General features: G+C 44.2%; 1 protein-coding gene across 4 annotated transcripts in view; it reads left to right on the forward strand.

The window, feature by feature from the left end:
- Positions 1–1,115: 1,115 nt before the first annotated feature.
- The window catches only part of LOC109905588 (A-kinase anchor protein SPHKAP), a 149,884-nt gene continuing 125,544 nt past the window's right edge, over positions 1,116–25,455 (forward strand). For 2 of the 4 annotated variants that reach the window (XR_004203134.1, XM_031790638.1), the window contains exon 1: positions 1,123–1,240. The gene's annotated coding sequence lies outside the window, so the exon portion shown is untranslated. Of the gene's footprint in view, positions 1,241–25,455 lie in introns of all 4 variants that reach the window. The other 2 variants (XR_004203133.1, XM_031790639.1) reach the window with 2 other exon arrangements.

The following is a 25,455-nucleotide window of genomic DNA, read 5'->3' on the forward strand; positions in this document are numbered from 1 at the left end:
TGTGTGTGTGGTTGTGTGGTTGTGTGGGTGTGTGTCTGTCTGTGTGTGTGCACGTGTGCCTGCATGTGCGTCCATGCTTGAGTGAAACTACAGTCCTCCTACCATGCCAGGGTCCCTCGTTGCTCACTGCTCAGTGCAGTTATGGATTTTGACAGGGGGCAGGGGCCACCCTACCTGTCCCTGTCCTCTCTGGTTAGCTGATCCTACCTGTGATCCTAGCTGATCCTACTCCAGTGTTTCCCATGGTCTACAAGCTCCCAGAGGCTACTGTGTCATCGACAATTCCAGTTAAAGAGCTTCCTACAGGGAGTCCTGCTTTACCCCCTAATCCATTTAGGCATCATTATGCGTGTTGCTAGCTTGCTTCTCGCTAGGCACAGACGTAAGTTCAACGTCTAGTTGAGTTGTCAACTAACACGAATTCAATGTGAAATAAAAAATAAATGTCATTGGATTTAGGTTTTACGTTGTGTCAACAAAAAAATCCCACGTTCTTACGTTGGAGACTTTTCTCAACTCAAATCAGTTTTACAAGTTGATTCAACGTCATCACATGAGAAATATTTGGGGGGGGCTGTTTTTGCCGGGTAGGTCGTGTGTATATGTTTGCGTGAGTTAATTAAAACAATCAGTTCCTCTCTTTGAACTTGGAGTTTGGACTTGGAGTTACCATTGATTGTCAATCATCATGACATGCATTTGAACTATTCAAGGGGAATTTGTATGTGTTCTTTTTTTATGTTTATCTCTAATAGTGTGTTGAGCACAAAATGACATGTTCAATTGACTGATTTACTGTTTGTTGTTTGTGGGTGCATGTATGTATGTGTGTGTTTGTGTGTGTGTGTGTGTGTGTGTGTGTGTGTGTGTGTGTGTGTGTGTGTGTGTGTGTGCAGTGTAGCATTAGTTATTCTCGACTGACTCCTTGCTGCCTAGCACCCGCTCCATCTCTCCTACTCAGTAGGGATTAGGCAGAGCCACTGCCACATTAAGACGTACACACACACAGCCTGGGGAAATACACCAATCTCTCACACATACAAGCACATACACACACACATAACCACTTCAACCTACTACTCTGTGGAGAGAAATAGGGGTTTATAAAGGGGGAAGGGAGAGAGAGACAGAGAGAGAGAGAGCGAGAGGGAGTAGGAGAGACACACAGTCAGCACAGAGACAGATAGTACATCAGCTACTCTACCCCACCTAAGGGGATGTGATCGAACCACTGCATCTGGTGAGTGCACTACCATCTCTCTTTGCTGTTGAAGTTGTCTGAGTGTGCTGTAAACATCAGTGTGTGTGTGTGTGTGTGTGTGTGTGTGTGTGTGTGTGTGTGTGTGTGTGTGTGTGTGTGTGTGTGTGTGTACATAATGCTGCAGTGATTGCATTATGTCCGCAATACTTACATTGCACTCAGCCTGGCTGTATTGTACTGTATGTAATGCACTGAATGGTGTCATGCTATTGTACTAGCCTGTTAGCAGCGTGACCATGGTGCAGTACACAGAGTCTTATGGCGAGGCGTAGCGCTGTGCTAATGCCAAGCTGCTGACTCAATGCTATATGCATCGACATTAGTCACACAGTGGAGTGGGTTGAAAACCTGCTCTGGGACCTGCCAGATGCTCCTTACCTCCATCAATGCAGGGTTAGGATGCCATACTCACCACCACGCCCAAGATCAACAACTGGAACGACTGGAACAGCAAAGGCCTCATCTAATTACATGTCTGGAAAATGATTCCCAGAACACAGGCAGATCACAGGAAGATATTTGTATACAGTAAGAGGGATGATGTTTTGTGTTCCACTTAAGGGTCATAGTGATATGGTTTAAGAGATTGCTATTGTTTTTTGCAGAGTGCTTAAAAGTGGCAATGATATTTCTAGCCATGCAGGTGTTATTTCAGTGTTGACATGATGGTGCTAATATTGAGAGAGAGATTGGCGGTGATAGACTGCTGGTCCTTGTTTTCACTCACCGACAGCTCGTACTGGCTCGTTGCATCACTAAAGCAATAGTGCAGGGTTGTGCAGAGTTGCAGACCACTTAGAATGTGAGTGTACAACTGGATATGTGTGTTTGTGTTAGGAAATTAGATCGGGATTTTACAGTTCAGTTCTTTTTATCAATTTAGTTAAAAAAAGACCACCAACATTTACGATCTACATTGAACCAAGAGAAATCACATCACACAGATAATGTTGTTTACATCACAAGCTGTAGTATGATGTCACACATAGCAAATAAACACAGGAGCCCAACTAGGTCCTCCTAACACTAAGTGGATTAGCTGTAAGACACATTATCACCCTTTTGGTTCAGAGGGAAAGACGTGGAGGATGTGACAATACTAATAGTGTATAGGCGGATGTTATTGACACTCCAAAATAGAACACAATTCCCTATATAATGCACTACTTTGAGCCAGCTAGGGTGCCATTTCAAATGAACCTAGAGTGAAAAGACACACCTCTACATCAACCACAGAGCAAGAAAGCAATCAATCAAAATAGAATGGTAGTGAATGAGTCCCTATCTCTCCACAGAATAACGGCAAGGAATAAAGGAGAAAGCTTTCCTCTTCAGTAATACTAGCTACCATTCTCCATGCCACATCTTAAGCAGAGAGCTGGAGGTATTTTAATTGGAGTCTCCAAAGGCCATGGTTACAGCTTGTTCACTTCACTTTGCCAATATAGCTCTTGTGATCTTTATCCAAGGGAACAGATTGTTTAATTTACTGCATGGCTCGATGCTGCTTCCGCTAGACTCAGAAGTAGGCCTTGTCCCCCAACACACACACACACACACACACACACACACACACACACACACACACACACACACACACACACACACACACACACACACACACACACACACACACACACACACACACACACACACACACACACACACACACTAAGTGTACAGGAACACCTGTGAACACCAAGTGAATCCAAGTGAAATCCTGGTGAAAGCTATGATCCCTTAGACAGGTTAAAAATATGGATTTTTAAGTCTTGAGACAATTGAGAAATGGATTGTGTATGTGTACCATTTGGAGGGTGAATTGGCAAGACAAAAGATTTAAGTGCCTTTAAATGGGGTATGGTAGTAGGTGCCAGGTGCACCGGTTTGTGTCACGAAATGCAACGCTGCTGGATTTTTCACACTCAACTGTTTCCCCGTGTGTATCAAGAATGGTCCACCATCCATCGGACATCCAGCCAACCTGACACAACTGTGGGAAGCACTGTAGTCAACATGGGCCAGCAGTCCTGTGGAAGGCTGGGTTGATTAAAAAAAGATATATAGATCTCAATAAAATAACATTCATTAAAGATAATGCCGACAAGAAAAATGAAACAATAACATAAAATAAAATTCTTGCCACGTGCGAACACACACACGCGACATTACCCCCCCAAAAACGAGGCCAAATCAGGAAGTTCAGTCCCCTCTAAATACATTTTTGTGTGTTTCTGTTTTTGTTTTGAGGGCATCGATTTTTTTTGTCACAGGAGAAAAACACATTTCAAATGTAATCTTTAAAGGTCAAAAAAGGTATTGGGAGCTCACATAAACAACTGTCTCAATTTCAACTCCAACAACAACAACGTAATCCTCTCAGAGTGAAGGTGCTGGCAGTGAGAGAGTGGATTCTCCTGGTCTACTGCACAGGCTCAGACTGCCCTGCTCCTTCTGGTCTCTCTCTCTCTCTCTCTGGACCCCGGTAGTGAGGTCTCCTAAAAACCAGGGAAACTTAGCCAAACATGTTCATCTGTACAATCACCACCAACACCACCAATCCAGACAGCACAGTCTCAGGCTTCCTGCAGCTTCCCGCTCCATATTTGTGTTTGTGAGTGTGTGTGTGGCTCCGCTCAGACAGTTACGCATTAATAATAAACCCAGGAATATGGGATCAATAATCTAGTTTAGAGTCTGTTAGTAGACAGACACCTCAGGGGAGGTTATAGACCAGAGAGACAGACAGGCTGAGTCTGGGTTAGGACAATATAATTATAACAATAGTGTTAATGTATGGGTATACAGTGATGTTGGAAGTTTACATACACATAGATGGTCATTAAAACTCAGTTTTCAATGACTCCACAAATGTATTTTTAACAATCTATAGTTTTGGCAAGTCAGTTACTACTTTCTACTTTGTGCATGACACAAGTAATTTTTCCAACAATTGTTTACAGGCAGATTATTTCACTTATAATTCACTGTATCACAATTCCAGTGGGTCAGAAGTTACATACACTAAGTTGACTGTGCCTTTAAACAGCTTGGAAAATTCCAGAAAATTATGCCATAGCTTTAGAAGCTTCTGATAGGCTAGTTGACACAATTTGAGTCAATTGGAAGTGTACCTGTAGATGTATTTCAAGGCCTATCTTCAAGCTCAGTGCCTCTTTGCTTGACATCATGGGAAAATCAAAAGAAATAAGCCAAGACCTCAGAAAAAAAAGTCTGGTTCATCCTTGGGAGCAATTTCCAAACGCCTGAAGGTACCACGTGCATCTGTAAAAACAATAGTACGCAAGTATATTCACCATGGGAGCACACAGCCATCATACCGCTCAGGAAGGAGACGCGTTCTGTCTCCTAGAGATAAACCTACTTTGGTGCAAAAAGTGCAAATCAATCCCAGAACATCAGCAAAGGACCTTGTGAAAATGCTGGATGAAACAGGTACAAAAGCATCTATGTCCACAGTTAAATGAGTCCTATATCGACATAACCTGAAAGGCCACTCAGCACGGAAGAAGCCACTGCTCCAAAACCGCCATAAAAAAGCCAGACTACGGTTTTCAACTGCACATGGGGACAAAGATCGTACTTTCTGGAGAAAAGTCCTCTCGTCTGATGAAACAAAAAACAGTTTGGCCATAGTGACCATCGTCATGTTTGGAGGAAAAAGTGGAAGGCTTGCAAGCCGAAGAACACCATCCCAACCGTGAAGCACGGGGGTAGCAGCATCATGTTGTTGGGGTGCTTTCCTGCAGGAGGGACTGGTGCACTTCACAAAATAGATGGCATTATGAGGGAGGAAAATTATGTGGATATATTGAATCACCATCATAAGATATCAGTCAGAAAGTTAAAGCTTGATCGCAAATGGGTCTTCCAAATGGACAATGACCCCAAGCATACTTCCAAAGTTGTAGCAAAGTCAAGGTATTGGAGTGGCCAAAGCCCTTACACAAAGCCCTTACCTCAATCCTATAGAACACTTGTGGGCAGAACTTAAAAAGCCTGTGCAAGCAAGGAGGCCTACAAACCTGACTCAGTTACATCAGCTCTGTCAGGAGGAATGGGACAAAATTCACCCAACTTATTGTGGGAAGCTTGTGGAAGTCTACGCATAACATTTGACCAAAGTTAAACAATTTAAAGGCAATGCTACCAAATACTAATTGAGTGTATGTAAACTTCTGACCCACTGGGAATGTGATGAAAGAAATAAAAGCTACTGAGTTTAAATGTATTTGGCTAAGGTGTATGTAAACTTCTGACTTCAACTGCAAATATTTCAATATTATAAATATTTGTCCTCACAGGTGGCACCATTTGTAAATCATTGGTGCCTCCAGTGTGGCGATTTTTAACAATATATTTAAGACAGATACGCTAGTACTAAATGCTATATACCAGGGTGACAGACAGGTTAATTCTGTGTTAGGGCAGGCAGTTCAGAAAAGGCTATGATGACCCTCTGATGACCCTCTACAAACCAGCTTGGGTAGAGACGACCGGATGCGACCGGCTAGGGTAAACTCAGTTAAAAAATGGCCCTTGAAAAAGCAGAGAGCAGGTGATGGAGGAGAGGAAACAGAGGAAGTCAAGGACACCATGTGAGCCGTTGGAGGATGAGGCGATCACTATGGCTACAGTAAATGAATGATATTTTTCAAAAACTGCCCAGCGACCAACCGTCTTGTGTTATAGCGCTGATTTGTGCACTACTGTCCCTCTCCCATCTCTTACACACAAGTCGCCTTAATCACTCATTAATTTACATTCGCAATCACACAACTCACACACACAGCGCTATAGCTTACAATCATTCAGTCACACTCACCTTTCCACTCTGTCAACCACAGCACCTTTTTCGTCTGTTATCCACAGGGAGTCCTAATGACAGAGTGGAATAATAACTACTCAGTACAATAACAAAAAAGGCTAATTACTGAGCAGGGCACTAGCCAATGTACTGGTAATATAATAACAGGGACAAGCAGTAGTGGAGGAAGCTAATAATAGTAAAGTAACAATCAGAAGGTGGATCTCCTCGTCCTCCCCATTCCCTCCTCCTCCTCTTCATCCTCCTCCGTATTTTCCTCCTCCTTCTCCTCCTTCATCCTCCTCTTCCTCCTCCTTCTCCCCTGATCTTTTGTTCTCTATGGTAGGATTCTCATGGTTCTCATTGTTTAGCAAAGTGGAGGGCTGAGGAGGACGCCAGCCCAGATGGGACCCATATCTTCTATGCATGCATGTACATACGTACGGACGTATGCTCACACTCACACAAATGCAACACACACTGGATGGCAAGAGACACTCCGACAGTTCAGGCTCTCTGAAAAAGAGAGGTCATAAAGTATCAAGTAAATTTGAAATATGCTAGTAACTTTCAATGGCATTTCCTTCTTGGTCTTGGGAACCAACATGGCGACACAGGGCTTTTTGCCAACCTTGCACTAACACACCTGTTTGAACTAATTCGGTGCAATTTGGTATAGCCTACGTGCCAGTCTGTTTCGACTCTCTTGCCAACTCCTTATGGAATTGTCATGCCAAACACGTCATGTTTTGGTTTGGCTAGACCGCCATGGAGTTGCCAAGAGCACAAACAGATGTGGGATCATGCAGGCTAGTAATTTGGTGCTTGATGATGTGTGTAGTTGAACAAAAAGTCTGCGTGGTCTATGGGTTGCCAGCAACTGGATTGAAGACTACTGTTCTAACGCCATGGCATCAGAGAGGCAAAACATCCCCCGTCTCCTCTTTGTTCCCCTTCTGTGCCAACGCAGCACCCCTCACCATCCACAGGCTGTGCAGGAACATCGTCTATTTCCTGAGGGTGTGGTTATGGTAAACTCCGAGTCTACAGTATGGTACTCCAGTGAGTGTAACCCCGCCTAACCCCCTATCCCTCCATGTGCACGGTCGCCTAGTAACAGCAGTTGAGGGGGGGGGGGGTTCAGAGGTGAAAGAGCTCCCTTGCAGGACCATCAGTCAGAGAATGGGAGCAGTGGAGAAGGAGGTGTTTGTGTGTACATGTGTATGTGCACTGTGGTTGGAAGCTGTCAGTAGTAACTTTGTGTGTCCCCTCCAGAGTAGGCAGGAACTTGGCAGCTGACATTATCTGGGGGTTGACCGGGAGACACTTCTTTAAAAACATGACTGTGCTCCAGGACAGTGTTTGGCAGGTAGAGATGCTAATGAAGGCCTGTCCCTCCACCTCAGACTTTAATTGTGTTTAGATGATGTCACTCAGAGGTCTGAGGGCCTTACACACACACACACACACACACACACACACACACACACACACACACACACACACACACACACACACACACACACACACACACACACACACACACACACACACACACACACACACACACACACACACACACACAATATTGTCTTCTCCACATCCAAAACATGTCAAACTACAATGAAGGAATGTTCAACCTGTCCAGTAGGACATGACTGATGCTCTAGTGGAACAGGGGGGTGAGCGGTTGTGTTGTGTTGTCCCTAATGTCCTCCTAGGCTACTTCTCTTTGATAAGTGATGCAAGGGCTCTGTTGCTTTTTTTCTCTCTCTCTCTCCCTCACTCTCTGTCTCTCTCCCTCCCTCTGACCTCTCTCTCTCTCTTACACCAGCACTCTGGAGGTGACAGGAGGCATGTTGACACGACAAAGTATGTCAGAAGGAGGGGAGAGAGGGAGAAAAAGGGAGAAACTGCGAGAAAGAGAGAGGAGAAAGAAAGACAGAGAAGAGATGGGGGGTTGAGAATGAAAGACAGAGAGAAAGACAGAGTCGCTGTAGTAAACCTGTTAGTCAGAGGGAGAAGCAGGGTTTGCTGTTGTGCTTCGGTTTTAAAAGGTTTTCCTCATTCGTGTTAAAAGACGCTGCAACACGCTTTAGATTTCATGTAATTGAATACTCCACCATCTGAGCGACCCTGGCTCTGCTGAACACGTGTTAGCTGGCTAATCCTCTCCCGAGAATGTCTGTAGTGTTATGATATGTCACAAAATGGCATGCCATTATGTAGGGAATAGGGTGCCCCTTTGTGCACAGACCCTGTTCTGTTCACACGGAGACACTTTTTGTCTGGTTGTTGTGATGAGGAGACAGTGATATTTAATGAACTCACTGAACTCAGACACATTGGGTGGAATAATTGCTGGGCCAATCACAGACACTCTCCCTCTTCGCCTAGGAAGGTGCATTTTCTCCACCCACATAGTTCTATTGTTGTGGTGTGATGGAACGTTTGTGAATCCCATTCCTCTGAAAATGATCATTTTCCAGAGTTGGCAATTCTCACATAGAAGAGGAAGCCTACATTTGTATTTTTTATTTTACCTATATATAACTAGGCAAGTCAGTTAAGAACAAATTCGTATTATCAATGACGGCCTAGGAACAGTGGGTTAACTGCCTGTTCAGGGGCAGAACGACAGATTTGTACCTTGTCAGCTCGGGGATTTGAACTTGCAACCTTCCGGTTACTAGTCCAATGCTCTAACCACTAGGCTACCCCTACTTGAAAGTGGATGTACAATAAACAACGTGTGTTTATATGGTCTGTGTGAAAGTTCATATTTAGGATCACGTAGGAGACATGGTAGGAGACATGTGGTGAGAGTGGCCTTGTCATGGCTGGCTATACAGGCCCCTTGATCCCCTCTCTCATCAACCAGCTCCAGATTATCACTCTCCATATAATCTCTGTATTATCTTCCTTTAAAGAACAACACTGGACTGGACAGGCAGAACCAGAGCAGGTCTGACTGTAGCACACTGGGATTAACTTAATTTGTAATATGGGAGATGAACACACACACGGGAGCAGGGAGGAGCGTACGCACACACACACATACAGTATCCTAGAGTTTCACAGATTAGTGGACTAAAGATGCATGGGCTTTTTACCACACGGACGTGTTCTTTCTTCTCTCTCTCTCTCTCTCTCTCTCTCTCTCTCTCTCTCTCTAATCCTCTTCCATTCCAAATGCAAGAATGGAATTGGTTTATTAATCTTGTTCTATGGCAGCGATTCCCAAAATCGGTCCGAGGCCCCCCCCCCCTGTGTGCATGTTGTGTTTTTTTGCCCTAGCACTACACAGCTAATTCAAATAACCAACTCACCATCAAGCTCTAATTATTTGAATCAGCTGTGTGTTGCTACAGCAAAAACCAAAATGTGCACCCCCAGGACCAAGTTTGGGAAATGCTATTCTATGGAGTGTGTGTTGTCTCCTCACAATTGTCCAGTCAGATAGGGTGAAAGGTCAGGACCCTAAACTGACACCACAATGCTCATGGGCCATGTACAGCAGGAGAACAATGTGGAATATTCCAGATAGAAATGTCACAGAGTTGGTATGAATCCTAATTTCAGGCATGTTGGTTCTTCATAACCTATTTTACAGATGTAGGACCTTAACTTGAGCCAGTTTGGAAAAATAAAAAATAATAAAAAATAATCCTACAGCAACTGGAAATGTGAATTATTATGTAGATTAGAATTCCTGGACATTTTTGTAGGGGTTGATCCATTTTTCTTAAGGGGGAATCAAGTTTGAAATTTCAAAGTGGAAATTACAAACTTCAGAAGCCTTTTAAAATACACTACAGGTTTTACATTACCCTGCATTGCAGGAAACTTCTCCTGCAACAGTGATATCGAAAATGGTGATCTTGCCACCCCTCATAGCCTGGCCACCCCTCATAGCCTGGCCACCCCTCATAGCCTGGCCACCCCTCATAGCCAGGCCACCTCTCATAGCCTGGCCACCCCTCATAGCCTGGCCACCCCTCATAGCCAGGCCACCTCTCATAGCCTGGCCACCCCTCATAGCCTGGCCACCCCTCATAGCCTGGCCACTCCACAAAGCCTGGCCACCCCTCATAGCCTGGCCACCCCTCATAGCCTGGCCACCCCTCATAGCCTGGCCACCCCTCATAGCCAGGCCACCTCTCATAGCCTGGCCACCCCTCATAGCCTGGCCACCCCTCATAGCCAGGCCACCTCTCATTGCCTGGCCACCCCTCATAGCCTGGCCACCCCTCATAGCCTGGCCACTCCACAAAGCCTGGCCACCCCTCATAGCCTGGTTCCTCTCTGGATTTCTTCCTAGGTTCTGGCCTTTCTAGGGAGGTTTTCCTAGCCACCGTGCTTCTACACATGCATTGCTTGCTGTTTGTGGTTTTAGGCTCGGTTTCTGTACAGCACTTTGTGACATCAGCTGATGTAAGAAGGGCTTTATAAATAAATTAGAATGATTGATTTGATCTGAGTATTTCACAATGTTTTGTCCTGAAGAATACCCTGAATCTGTCCCATTCTGACCACCCGTCTCATTCAGGCTATTTGAAGGAGGCTATTGAAGGAAGTCAACCACTTTTGTCAAAGAAAAATTCCCCTGCTCGGGAGCAAGGCAACACAACCCTGCTATATTTACCTAATGGTACCTGTGTCTCAAATTAAGTATGGACTCGAACAGCTTTCCAGACCCTTTCCATGCCACCTGAACCTGAATAGATGAATAAGAATGAAGGAGGATCGGCATTGGCTAATTAACTCAGTCTATGCGTGCATGGAAAGCAGACTCTCTTAATTTAGTCATTTGCTTGTCCGCAGGGACGCTGTTAGTACTGCTCATGTTGTCCTATCCTTACAGGAACAAGTTGGTGCATCATTTGTAGGTATATGGACACACAAACGTTTATACACACATTTTTGTAAGCACTTTTCACTACTTACTTGTGTACAATTTATATTTTTACCACAGGAGGCTGGTGATGGGAGAACGGCTCATAATAAAGGCCGGAATGGGGTAAATGGAATGGCATCAAACACATGGTTTCCATGTATTTGATACCATTCCATTCCACCATTCCACCTTTACCATAAAAAATATATATATTGTATTCGTCACATGCGCCGAATACAACAGGTGTAGATTTTACAGTGAAATGCTTACTTACGAGCCCCTAACCAACAATGCAGATAAAAAAATATGAATAACAATAATAAGTAAAAGTAACACATAATTAAAGAGCAGCAGTAAAATAACAATAGCGAGACTAGGGCGGTCCTGGTACAGGATCAATGTGCGGGGGCACCGGTTAGTTGAGGTAATATGTACATGTAGGTAGAGTTATTAAAGTGACTATGCATAGATGATAAAAACAGAGAGTAGCAGCAGTGTAAAATAATTGGGGGGGGGGGGGCAATGCAAATAGTCTAGGTAGCCATTTGATTAGGTGTTCAGGAGTCTTATGGCTTTATGGCTGTTTAGAAGCCTCTTGGTTGACATGTTTAAAGGTCTTACTCACATCGGCTGTGGAGAGCGTGATCACACAGTCTTCCGGAACAGCTGGTGCTCTCATGCATGTTTCAGTGCCATTTGCCTCGAAGCGAACATAGAAGTAGTTTAGCTTGTCTGGTAGGCTCGTGTCACTGGACAGCTCTCGGCTGTGCTTCCCTTTGTAGTCTGTAATGTTTCCAAGCCCTGCCACATCCGACGAGCGTCAGAGCCGGTTTAGTATGATTAAATCTTAGTCCTGTATTGACGCTTTGCCTGTTTGATGGTTCGTCGGAGGGCATAGCTGGATTTCTTATAAGCTTCCGGGTTAGAGTCCCACTCCTTGAAAGCGGCAGCTCTAGTCTTTTGCTCAGTGCGGATGTTGCCTGTAATCCATGACTTCTGGTTGGGGTATGTACATACAGTCACTGTGGGGACGACATCATCGATGCACTTATTGATGAAGCCAATGACTGATGTGGTGTACTCCTCAATGCCATCGGAGGAATCCCGGAGCATATTCCAGTCTGTGCTAGAAAAATAGTCCTGTAGCTTAGCATCTGCATCATCTGACCCCCTTTTTTATTGATCTAGCCACTGGTGCTTCCTGCTTTCATTGTTGCTTGTAAGCAGGAATCAGGAGGATAGAATTATGGTCAGATTTGCCAAATGGAGGGCGAGGGAGAGCTTTGTATGCATCTCTGTGTGTGGAGTAAAGGTGGTCCAGAGTTGTTTTTCCTCAGGTTGCACATTTAACATGCTGATAGGATTTAAGTTTCCCTGCATTCAAGTCCCTGGGTTATGCATTTTCTTGTTTGCTTATGGCGGAATACAGCTCATTCAATGCTGTCTTAGTGCCAGCCTCTGACCGTGGTGGTATGTAAACAGCTACGAAAAATACAGATGGAAACTCTCTAGGAAGATAGTGTGGTCTACAGCTTATCGTGAGATACTCTACCTCAGGCGAGCAATAGCTCGAGACTTCCTTAGATATCGTGCACCAGCTGTTATTTACAAAAATACATAGTCCACCGCCCCTTGTCTTACCAGACGCCGCTGTTCTATCCTGCCGGTACACCGTATAACCAGCCAGCTGTATGTTGATAGTGTCGCCTTTCAGCCACGACTCTGTGAAGCATAAGATATTACAGTTTTGAATGTCCCGTTGGTAGTTTAATCTTGCGCCTAGGTCATCTATTTTATTCTACAAAGATTGCATGTTTGCTATCAGAATGGAAGGAAGTGGGGGTTTATCGCCTACGAATTCTCAGAAGGCAACCCCCCCTTTGGCCCCTTTTTCTCCGCCTCCTCTTCACGCAAATCACGGGCCTGTTCTCGAGAAAGCAGTATATTGTTCAAGTCGGGCTCGTCAGACTAGTTATAGGGGAAAAAAAGGATTCTGCCAGTCCATGGTAAGTAATCGCAGTCCTGATGTCCAGATGTCCAGATGTTGTTTTCGGTTATAAGAGACGGTAGCAGCAACATTATGAACAAAATAAGTTACAAAAAACGCACACATCACCTTTGAATCAAAATGCCTCCGCTGCATACTGGGCATAACATGGCACTACTACATCCCGAACTCCACAAGTCGACCCCTTGTCTCCTCCCTGGAGACAAGGGGTCGACTGTTTGCTGACCTGGTTAGATCAAACTCATCTCTGGAGCCTGCCCTTATCCTCAAGGAGCCATTCCCTAACTGGCCACACCCAAGAGGAAGACCAAGAGCCAGGTGGTCTGACCAGTTGGAGGATGACCTTCTCAACCTGGGACTCAACACGACATCAGCCTGGGACGTTACATATGCTCCAAGGAGAACGAAGATGAGTGATTGACACTATTGAACCTGTAAAAGCATTTACATTTCGGTCATTTCTCTGCTGCTTAAGATCATATTGCAGTTCACAAAACATAACATAACAGCTCAACATGTGTATAAGACATGCATGGCACATTTTTACATTCACTTTACAGTCACTTAGCAGACGCTCTTATCCAGAGCGACTTACAGTAGTGATTGCATACATTTTCATAGTGGTCCACCGTGGGAATCCAACCCACAATCCTGCGGTTGCAAACGCCATACTCTACCAACTGAGACACATGGTACCTCAACTGCTATTACTGAGCTGCACAGCCTACACTGGTCACAGAGGCCATGGCACCCTATTTCCTGCATAGTGCACTACCCTATGGGCCCTGGTCAAAAGTAGTGCACCAAATATGGAATAAGGTGCCGCTATCTCCGGTCTGTGATACTGTTGAATGCTCTGTGCAGCTATGTCTGTCTGTCTGTCTGTCTACTCGGGTGTTATGTGTGTTTACTGATGCGTCACTTGTGTGATGTCTCCAATGGTATCCAAATTATTTCTGTGTCACAAACAGATCTTTTTCTAATCTGTTCCTTTGTCTGTTTTCTACACTCAGGAGTGGTACACGCACGCACGCAAGTCCACATCCAGGCACACACACACGCACACGCACGCGCACGCACACACAGACCCGTAGTTGAGGAGAACTTGGTGTTGAATAATAACAAACTCATATGTGAATAAATGCTATAGTTCATAAACTTACAGCGATGAATCTAGCCAGCTTTCAAGTCTTCACATTAACACTCAGATACTATAATTACATTCGTTCTAAGATAACTGTATGTGATTATTTAGAGGCTTATAGGACTTATGAACTGTTTATAGCGGTTATAGGCCAAGCTTTAATTTATCAAGTATATTTGAGCCAGAGATGTGAGGTTGGAACCAATGCATAACCTAATGTAATGTGCTTTGTGTAGATAACATTCACCAATGCAAAATAGTAAATAGTCAATCAAAGTGAATGGTCAAAGTGAATAGTCAAACAAGATGAGGAATGCATTTACTCAAATCTTGCTTGCTAACAAGATTTCAAACATAAAAAGATACGCAGTAACCTATTAATCTAAAACTATGGCATACTGCGTATACCAGGAGTAACTCCCATCATCTAATTAACAACCCTTTGTTTGGCTCAAACAAGAAACAAAAGGCATGAAAACACCACACGCATTCTTGAATCTAATTATCACGGCTCTTATTTTTCTTGTTTTCTCCTGGTGTTTATCCTCAAAGTGCTCATGCAGAAACTTCTTATGTATCTATCATCATTTTCAATTGAGACTTACAAATGACCAAACCCGGTCTCAGGCATGAATAACACTGGAGGCCCCTTCGGTCTCCACGGAGTTGGGTAAAGCTGATTGTTTACGTGGAACAATTTACAGAGCTCTCTAAAATGAGATGTTCTGGTCCCCCTGAGCTGATTATTTGAATCAGCTGTGTAGTGCTAGGACAAAAACCAAAACGTGCACCCCTTGGGGTCCGGAGAACCCAGTTTGGAAAACCCTGCTCTATGTTGATAAATGTGTCTGTTTAAATATGTTTTGTAAATTGCATATTTTATGTGTTTGCTTTATGTATGGCTCATCTGTAAAATAGACCCTAGTCTCAGTATGACTTATCTGTCTAAAAGAAGGTTCAATAAATACAGATTTTTGAACTGACCGCCGTCCATCGAACAGATTATCAAAGTAACCCTGTTAAAAACAGTACAATAAAACATACAAATTCACAGCTCTTTTTGAACTCTTGAAACAAACCAAACATGACAATTTAATTCACACAGTAAAAATAAAAATGTTGCATCTGCCTTCACACTGTGTCCATGCTCTCAGGATCTGTGGGAATGTCCCACCCCAGAGAAAACCACGGATAAAATGTGTTTGACTCTTGTGATAGCCAACAGATGGTCAGCCATCCGGATAATGTCATAAATCGTGATTGAGTCATCACGCTGGGCCTCAGCAATTCGCTAGATGCGAGTATCATCTCCTCTCATTTTCAACCACGCACACACGTACGCACGCACGCACACACACACACGCGCACACACACGCGCACACACACGCGCACACACACACACACACACACACACACACGCACACGCACACGCACACGCACACACACACACACACACACACACACACACACACACACACACACACACACACACACACACACACACACACACACACACACAAACACTTACTTCCAGGCTACAACACTAACACTCCTCATTAGTCATTGTAGTTGCTCCTCGACAGAAGTGGTCAAAGGTGGACCTAAGGCCTCAATCTCCATCTGCCCATCAGATTATTCAGAATCAGTGCTTACACCTCAGAAATGGAAGGATTCAATTTGACACACTTTTCCTCTCCTTTCAAATGTTCAGAGTCTCGGAAGTCCCAGTCCAAGAGCAGAAGCACTCCAGTAGATCTGGGGATCATGTCAGATTTTCTTGGCCACTTCTTAAGGGCGGAAAAACAATTCACCGATCAAATCACAAGTGTAGGTGCGTGGCGCTTAATATGTGGGCAGGAATTGTGCTGGTGAAAAATAACTCCCTCTGGATGGATTTTTGTCTCTCCTCTCTGCCTAACCGATGCTGGTGTTGTCAGCAGACGTGTGTGCTGGAACATTGTTTACATTGTCGGAGGCAACCCGTCTGCCTAGGGACACTAGAATTTTCTCATTCACACAGCATTCACACAGAATTAGCAAGTGTGCATCTGTACGTGTGAGAAAAGGTGCGATAATGTACCTGTGTGTGTTGTTATCAACAGGGAGAAAAAGCCTTTCCTCAAGTACACACAAACACAAGACTAAAGAAACCCTTCACACTTCTCCTTCACAGGACAAGGAGGACATGAGAGAAAATGGTTTGGGGTGTGAAAATAGTACTTCTCAGATGTTCTGCTATACACTTGCCTCCTCGCCATGGGGGAGAGAAGCATCCAAAATATCCCTCCCTCCCTCCCTTCCTTTATTTCGCTCTCCTCTTCCTCTCTCATCCTCTCTCTCTCGCTTTTCCATCGCTCTCAGTGTGAGCGTATATATATACAACTGCCAGGTTAGGAATGAGTGCAGAGTGAAAAATGTATGTTGGTCTATCCTCCCATGAATTCGTCCATCCATCCAACCAACAGAGAGTGAGTTGGCTCACTGAATAGCAATGTCATGTCCTATTCCTGATACATTTGAACAAAAGCCATCCTAAACGGTGCTGTAGAACACGGCCATTAATTGGATGCTTCAGCCTCGTTAGTGACAACACACAAAAGGGATTCAAGGAAAAGATCCATCAAGTAACTCTAGAGTCTCGTTAGTAATTTGGTCAGGGGAACATTACAAGGATGTTTTGGTTGTTGTTATGGTCAAAAGGGGAGAGAGGGAAATAGAGAACGAGATTAATAAAGAGAGAGAGAGAGAGAGAGAGAGAGAGAGAGAGAGAGACACCAGGAGAGAGAGATGGACGGAGAGAGAAAGACCCAGAGACAGAGAGAGGCCATATAACGAGGAACATTCGAGTGAACTCTTGTCGTCTGACTGTGGCTCTGTTCGTGTTACTAAACCTCCAGTGCAGAAGCACAGGCAGAAGCACAGGCAGAAGCACAGGCAGAAGCACAGGCAGAAGCACAGGCAGAAGGACAGGCAGAAGCACATGCAGCACGTGTCTCTGGTCATTAACATGCACGGAGTCTCCGCACACACTGAAAGGCCAGAGAGAGACTGCAATTTCATTTCCCAAGACGAAGTCATAGTCGTCGTCATCCTTCCCACTCTCCGAGGAGTTCATTTAAAATGCCCTCCAACCACGACTTAGCCTCAATTGCATTTGAAGGAAACGGACGTGTTAGAGAGTGAAAATGTAGAGAAAATGTTTCTGCCTGGACCGCAGTTAAGAAGCAGAAAATGACACGGCAACGTTTGGAACGTGAAATGTCACGAAGACATGATTCCTTGGCCCCATCCATGTGCTCTCAGTCTAAGGACCTCACAACAACCATAGTCACAGCCTGGGCGATTCCCTATGAGGAGAATAGAGAAGGAGAGACCAGCTGAAAACCGAGCCTGTAACTTCTGATGAAGATCAGTGAAATGACGGAGATACAGTGTGATTCTGCTGGATAATGTGGGCGCCAACACAATAGAGAGAGCCTGTGTAATAAATGAATAGTAAATATTACACAAGTTCCAAAAGAATAAAGACATTTCAAATGTCCTATTATGTCTATATAAAGTGTTGTAGCAATGTGCAAATAGTTCAAGTACTATTTTTGGCAAATAGTTCAAGTACTATTTTTGGCAACAGGTCACACATTCTTTCCAATGTATCAAGTAATTATCCTTTTGTTTTTTCATGATTTGGTTGGGTCTAATTGTGTTGCTGTTCTGGGGCTCTGTGGGGTGTGTTTGTGTTTGTGAAAAGAGCACCAGGACAAGCTTGCTTAGGGGACTCTTCTCCAGGTTAATCTCTCTGTAGGTGATGGCTTTGTTATGGAAGGTTTGGGAATCCTTTTAGGTGGTCTTAGAATTCAACGGCTCTTTTCTGGATTTTGATCATTAGCGGATATCGGCCTAATTGTGCTCTGCATGCATTATTTGGTGTTTTACGTTGTTCCCAGGGGATATTTTTGCTGATTTCTCCATGCAGAGTCTCAATTTGGTGTTTGTCCCATTTTGTGAATTCTTGGTTGGTGAGCGGAGTCCAGAACTCACAGCCATAAAGGGCAATGGGTTCTATAACTGATTCAAGTATTTTTAGTCAGTATGTCCATTTTTTGGTTCCTTTTGATGGCATAGAAGGCCCTTCTTGCCTTGTCTCTCAGATCGTTCCCAGCTTTGTGGAAGTTACCTGTGGTGCTGATGTTTAGGCCGAGATATGCATCGTTTTTTGTGTGCTCTAGGGCAACAGTGTCTAGATGGAATTTGTATTTGTGGTCCTGGCAACTGGAACTTTTTTGGAACACTATTATTTTTGTCTTACTGAGATTTACTGTCAGGGCCCAGGTCTGTCAGGGCCCAGGTCTGTCAGGGCCCAGGTCTGACAGAATCTGTGCAGAAGATCTAGGTGCTGCTGTAGGCCCTCCTTGGTTGGGGACAGAAACACCAGATCATCAGCAAGCAGCAGACATTTGACTTCAGATTCTAGTAGGGTGAGTCCGGGTTCTGCAGATTGTTCCAGTGCCCTCGCCAATTCGTTGATATATGTGTTGAAGAGGGTGGGGCTTAAGCTGCATCCCTGTCTCAGCCCACGGCCCAGTGGAAAGATATATGCGTGTTTTTTGCCAATTTTATCCGCACACTTTTTGTTTGTGTACATGGATTTTCTAATGTCGTATGTTTTCCCCCCAACACCACTTTCCATCAATTTGTATAGCAGACCCTCATGCCTGCGAAATTGAGTCAAAAGCTTTTTTGATGTCAACAAAGCACGAGAAGACTTTGCCTTGGCTTGCTTCATTTGCTTGTCAATCAGGGTGTGCAGGGTGAATACATGGACTGTCGTATTGTCATTTAGTAAAAAGCGAATTTGACATTTGCTCAGTCAGTTGTTTTCACTGAGGAAATGTGAAGTCTGCTGTTAATGATAATGCAGTGGATTTTCCCAATTCCAATTGGAATTTGTGGTCTGTATATGTTATCATGTCATGTAGGATACCATAAACACCACAGGCCCTTTTGGGTTAGAGGCTTTATATTTTGTCCTGTAGTTCATTCAATGTAATTGGAGAATCCAGTGGATTCTGGTAGTCTTTAATAACTGATTCCAGGATTTGTAACTGATATATATGTTTCTGCTGTTTGTTCTTTTTTAAAAGGCCAAAAAGATTGGAGAAGTGGTTTATCCACACATCTCCGTTCTGAATAGATAACTCTATTCAATGATGGTTGTTTTGTCATAGTTGTGTCTAGGGGGGCGTATATTTCACCTTCAGGTATGTGTTTGTCCCCCTGTGTGCTGAGAGTGTCAGGTTCTTGCCCAGTATTGGCATTTAGGTCGCTACAGACTGGTACATATCCCTGGGCCTGGAAATGGTTGCTCTCCCCCTCTAGGATGGAGAAGCTGACATTGTTAAAGCATCTCTCACTCTCGCTCTCTCTCTCTCTGCCTAAAATAGGGCCAATAGAGAAGAAAAACAGTGATTGAAAGAAAACACCTATTTTGCCCTCTCTTTGTCTTTGCTTTGCAGGAGATGAATGTTTGTTAATCAGTGCTCTGTAGTAGGACATTATTTAGTCATTTGGCATCATGAATTGACTACAGGGGCATCAAAGGACTTTTAAAATCTTTATAGTTTCCCTTAAGTGTCTTTCTGTTACATACTTTTGACTAGAATCTCTGGTTCTCTGGTCCTGGGTGTCTCTAGAGCTCCTGGGCCTGTCGTAACAACTCACCTCTGATTAGGAGCGCTGATCTAGGACCTGTCCATATGATCCAATTTTCTATGATCTAAAAGACTAAACTTACTAGTCTGCTGCTATACCAAACCCCAGGTGTGTGTTCTGTCCAGCCTCGTGCTTCATGTTTTTCCTCATGTCTTTGGTCTTTGAATAGGGAAAGGGGGATACCTCGTCAGTTGTCCAACTGAATGTAATTCAAATGAAATATGCCTTGTGCATTTTTTTTTTTTACATTTATTTTACCTTTATTTAACTAGGCAAGTCAGTTAAGAACAAATTCTTATTTTCAATGACAGCCTAGGAAAGTGGGTTTAACTGCCTGTTCAGATTTGTACCTAGTCAGCTCGGGGGTTTGAACTTGCAACCTTCCGGTTACTAGTCCAACTTTCTAAGCACTAGGCTACCCTGCCAACCCCATTCAACCCAACCCTTCTGAATCAGAGAGGTGTGGGGGGCTGCCTTAATCAACATCCACGTCTTTGGCGCCCGGGGAACAGTGCCTTGCTCAGTGGCAGAACAACCAATTTTTACCTTGTCAGCTCGGGGATTCAATCCAGCAACCTTCCGGTTACTGGCCCAACGCTCTAACAACTAGGCTAGGCTACCTGCCACCCCTATAACTCCCAAGAGAAAAAATTACTGCCTGTCACAACAGGGAGACGTTCTATGAATGGACCCTTATTTTCCACATATTACAGAGAAGATCTTTTAGTGGAAGATAGTGGGTAGAGGAAGAAATTGAGTCTGTGAGCGTGCCATATGCATGCGTGCGTACGTATAAATGTGTACCTTTAGGTGGGTGTGTGTGTGCGCGTTCGTGCCTCTATACTTGTGTGTGTGTTGCCATTGTGTTTTTATTTGGCCGTGCAATGCTGTGCGGTGGTAACAACAGACCCTTTCAGTGAAAGGTCAGAAAGACAGCACTCTTTTCCCCCTGAAGAGCGTCTGGCTCAGGAGAAAACAGCAGAAAACAAACCCTCCTACCATGGTGACTCACTGGCTGTTAAAAGGAGATTATGTTTCTCCTTTTCCTCTCCTCCCTCCACCTTCCCTCCTCTTCTCCCGGTCTGGTCGGCAGGTAAGGAAATCTCCTCTCTCACCACCGACAGCCATTGTCTGGAGTGGCCAGACCCATTTGGCCTGACAGGAATTAGATTTATTTGAGTGGCTGTGTTGGGTAGCTGGGGAGATTAACAGAAGTGGGCAGAGTTATGTGTGTCAGGTATAGAGAGGGAAGAGGGAGTTATTGAGAGACAGTTAATAACAGGAGCAGCCTACCACTGTCCGACTGGGGGAATCAAGTAAATAGTTCCACAATATTTCAGCCTATGGTTGTGCTGAGGCCCTCAGGAGTGAAAGAATTTATATGAAAATATAATGCAGCTAGCTGGCTGGGCCTACAGCTCTTTCATCCATCCTCTCCCCACAGACGGAGACCACAAACACACAATTAAAGACAATCCTGGACGCTGTTTACATCTCATCTCACACATCTCGCACTGGCTAACACTGAGGGGGATAAAAATATACTAACTGGGAGAGAGAACAAACAATATGATAAAGACATACTGTACGTCCTTGGGTAGGTACACGCACACGTACAGGGTTGAGCACACGTACACGCACACACACAGGGTTGAGATAATAATAGTGTAGAGGCGAAGGACTACAGGAAAAGTTAGAAGGAAATAAAGAGGTGCTGATTGAGAGGGAGATGGCGCAGATCTGGCACAGCAAGAGAGGAGAGAAAAACCTGAGAAAAACACTAGCAGATGGAAAAAGAGGCTTTACCTGATTTTCACCTCTTTTCTCCTGGGAACGAGAAACATTTTGTGTTAAGTGCTAGTGCACACACACACACACACACACACACACACACACACACACACACACACACACACACACACACACACACACACACACACACACACACACAGAGAGAACCCCCATTGTTTGTCTTATCCTCCTCAGTGCTTACAGCAGCACAGCCATTCACATTCTCTCCCCCTCTCCCTTTTCCAGTTGAGGGTCTAAAACACAAAGTACTCTCCTTATTGGAATTGTTCACTAATTGAACAGCTCTTAGTGACAAATGACAGAGTGGTGAATCTTGGGAAATAGGCCTGTCAAAGAGCATCAGCTTCAGGGTCTGTGTCAAAGTCTCTAACGATCTCTGAATGTGTGTGTGTGCGAGTGTGTGTGCGTGCATGCGTGTGTGTGTGTGTATGTGTGTATGTGTGTGTGTGTGTGTGTGTGTGTGTGTGTGTGTGTGTGTGTGTGTGTGTGTGTGTGTGTGTGTGTGTGTGTATGTGTGTGTGTGTGTGTGTGCATGTGTGCGTGTGTGTGTGTCTGTGTGTGTGTGTGTGTGTGTGTGTGTCTGCGCCTGGGTGCTGCTTATGTGTGTGTGCGCATGTGTGTGTATGTGCGCCAGTATCAGTCTGTCTGTCTCATTGTATCTCAGTCATTCCCAGTCTGTGGGTCTCATTGTATCTCAGTCATTCCCAGTCTGTGGGTCTCATTGTATCTCAGTCATTCCCAGTCTGTGGGTCTCATTGTATCTCAGTCATTCCCAGTCTGTGGGTCTCATTGTATCTCAGTCATTCCCAGTCTATGGGTCTCATTGTATCTCAGTCATTCCCAGTCTATGGGTCTCATTGTATCTCAGTCATTCCCAGTCTGTGGGTCTCATTGTATCTCAGTCATTCCCAGTCTGTGGGTCTCATTGTATCTCAGTCATACCCAGTCTGTGGGTCTCATTGTATCTCAGTCATTCCCAGTCTATGGGTCTCATTGTATCTCAGTCATACCCAGTCTGTGGGTCTCATTGTATCTCAGTCATTCCCAGTCTATGGGTCTCATTGTATCTCAGTCATTCCCAGTCTGTGGGTCTCATTGTATCTCAGTCATTCCCAGTCTGTGGGTCTCATTGTATCTCAGTCATTCCCAGTCTATGGGTCTCATTGTATCTCAGTCATTCCCAGTCTGTGGGTCTCATTGTATCTCAGTCATACCCAGTCTGTGGGTCTCATTACTGTCTTATCTCAGTGTTTTGGCTCTCGGTATACATCTCAAAGTGCATCTCTGATTACGTAGTTTATTTCCAACAGGTTGTGTCTAATCTATGACTGTCAATTTCTGCTTATTCCCAATATAAGAGTTTATACAGTACTATACCGAACAAAAATATAAATGCAACATGCAACGATTTCAAAGATTTCAAAGATTTTACTGAGTTACAGTTCATATAAGGACATCAGTCAACTTAAATAAATTCTTTAGGCCCTAATCTATGGATTTCACATGACTGTGCGGGGCATAGCCGTGAGTGGGCTTGGGAGAACACAGGCCCACCTCCTTGGGAACCAGGCACACCCACTGGGGAGCAAGGCCTAGCCAATCAGAATGTGCTTTTCCCCACAAAAGGGCTTTATTACAGACAGAAATACTCCTCAGTTTCATCAGCTGTCCAGGTGGCTGGTCTCAGACAATCCTGCTGGTGAAGAAGTCAGATATGGGGGTGCTGGGCTGGCATGGTTACACGTTGTCTGCGGATGTGAGACCGGTTAGACGTACTGCCAAATTCTCTGAAATGACAGCCTAGTGGCGGCTTATGGTGGAAATTCCTGCAGTCAGCATGTCAACTGTTGTGTAATGAAACTGCACATTTTAGAGCTGCCTTTTATTGTACTCAGCACAAGGTGCACATGTGTAATAACTATGCTGATTAATCAGCTTCTTGATATGCTACACCTGTCAGGTGGATGGATTATCTTGGCAAGGGAGAGATACTCACTAACAGGGATGTTAACAAATTTGTGCACAACATTTTAGAGAAATTAGATTTTTGTTTTCATGGAACATTTATGGAGTCTTTTATTTCAGCTCATGGAACATGGGACCAACACTTTACATGCTGCGTTCCTATCTTTGTTCAGTATATTTTGATGTCTTACTGACCCAATATTTCAGGTGTATTTCATTATTATGTTATTAATTATATGATTTATATTATTCTTACATACAGTCTGTGATTTCATTGGTGTTCTGTCCATCAGTGTGTCTGATTGTGTTTTAGGAGTTTGGATATGGATAGGGCTGGGAGGTAAGTTTTGACAGGCAAACTCTCTGGATAAATCAAGTACAAAGTAATTAACTTCTTTCAACCCACCCATTTTCGTTTTCTCATTAAGGAAAAAAATCTAAACCTGCACGGTAGTCTTCAATCATGCTTTGTTTTCTTCTTAAATAGTAATTAGTTCATATTGAACAGCTTGTAGTGGCAAACAACAGGGGTTCACCTTGTCTTCAGCTGGGGGGCAGGATGGATAGACAGATCCTCTCTCTCTCTCTCTCTCCCTCGTTGCACTACTGTGAGGACTAACGAGCAGGAATAGATAAAAAATAGACGACGAAACCCAAACAGAGCTGTACTGAGGGGATGATACCATTCAGAGAGGGAAAAGACATGAGAGGAGACAGAAACAAAGAGAGAATACTGTATAAAGAATGTACAGAGCATTCTGAAAGTATTCAGACCCCTTCCCTTTTTCCACATTTTGTTACGTTAAAGCCATATTCTAAAATGGATGATATACTTTTCTACTCATCAATCTACACACAATACCCTGTAATGACAAAGGGAAAAAACTGTTTTTTAAAAATGTATTACAAATAAAAGACAGAAATACCTTATTTACATAAGTATTCAGACCCTTTGCTATGAGAATCGAAATTGAGCTCAGGTGCATCCTGTTTCTTTTGATCATTATGGAGGTGTTTCTAACACTTTACTGGTGTCCACCTGTGGTAAATTCAATTGATTGGACATGCTTTGGAAAGGCACACAACTGTCTATATAAGGTCCAACAGTTGACAATGCATGTCAAAGCAAAAACCAAGCCATGAGGTTGAAGTAATTGTCCGCAGAACTCCGAGACAGGATTGTGTCAAGGCAGAGATCTGGGAAAGGGAACCAAAAAAATGTCTGCAGCATTGAAGGTCCCCAAGAACACAGTGGCCTCCATCATTCTAAAATGGAATAAGTTTGGAACCACCAAGACTCTTCATAGAGCTGGCTGCCTGGCCGAACTGAGCAATCGGGGGAGAAGGGCCTTGGTCAGGGAGGTGATCAAGAGCCCAATGGTCACTCTAACAGAGCTCCAGAGTTCCTCTGTGGAGATGAGAGAGCCTTCCAGAAGGACATCTCTCCAGCACTCTACCAATCAGGCCTTTATGGTAGAGCGGTCAGACCGAAGCCCCTCCTCAATTAAAGGTACATGACAGCCCACTTGGAGTTTGACAAGGCACCTAAAGGACTCAAAGACCATGAGAAACAAGATTCTCTGGTCTGATGAAACTAAGATTGAACTATTTGGCCTGAATGCCAAGTGTGATGTCTGGAGGAAACCTGGCACCATCCCTACGGTGAAGCATGGTGGTGGCAGCATCATGCTGTGGGGATGTTTTTCAGCGGCAGGGACTGGGAGATTAGTCAGGATCGAGGGAAAGATGAACGGAGCAAAGTACAGAGAGATCCTTGATGAAAACCTGCTCCAGAGCCCTCAGGACCTCAGACTGGGGTGAAGATTCACTT

The sequence above is a fragment of the Oncorhynchus kisutch genome, linkage group LG15 (genome assembly GCF_002021735.2).
Source record: "Oncorhynchus kisutch isolate 150728-3 linkage group LG15, Okis_V2, whole genome shotgun sequence".
In the NCBI taxonomy this organism is placed as follows: domain Eukaryota; kingdom Metazoa; phylum Chordata; class Actinopteri; order Salmoniformes; family Salmonidae; genus Oncorhynchus; species Oncorhynchus kisutch.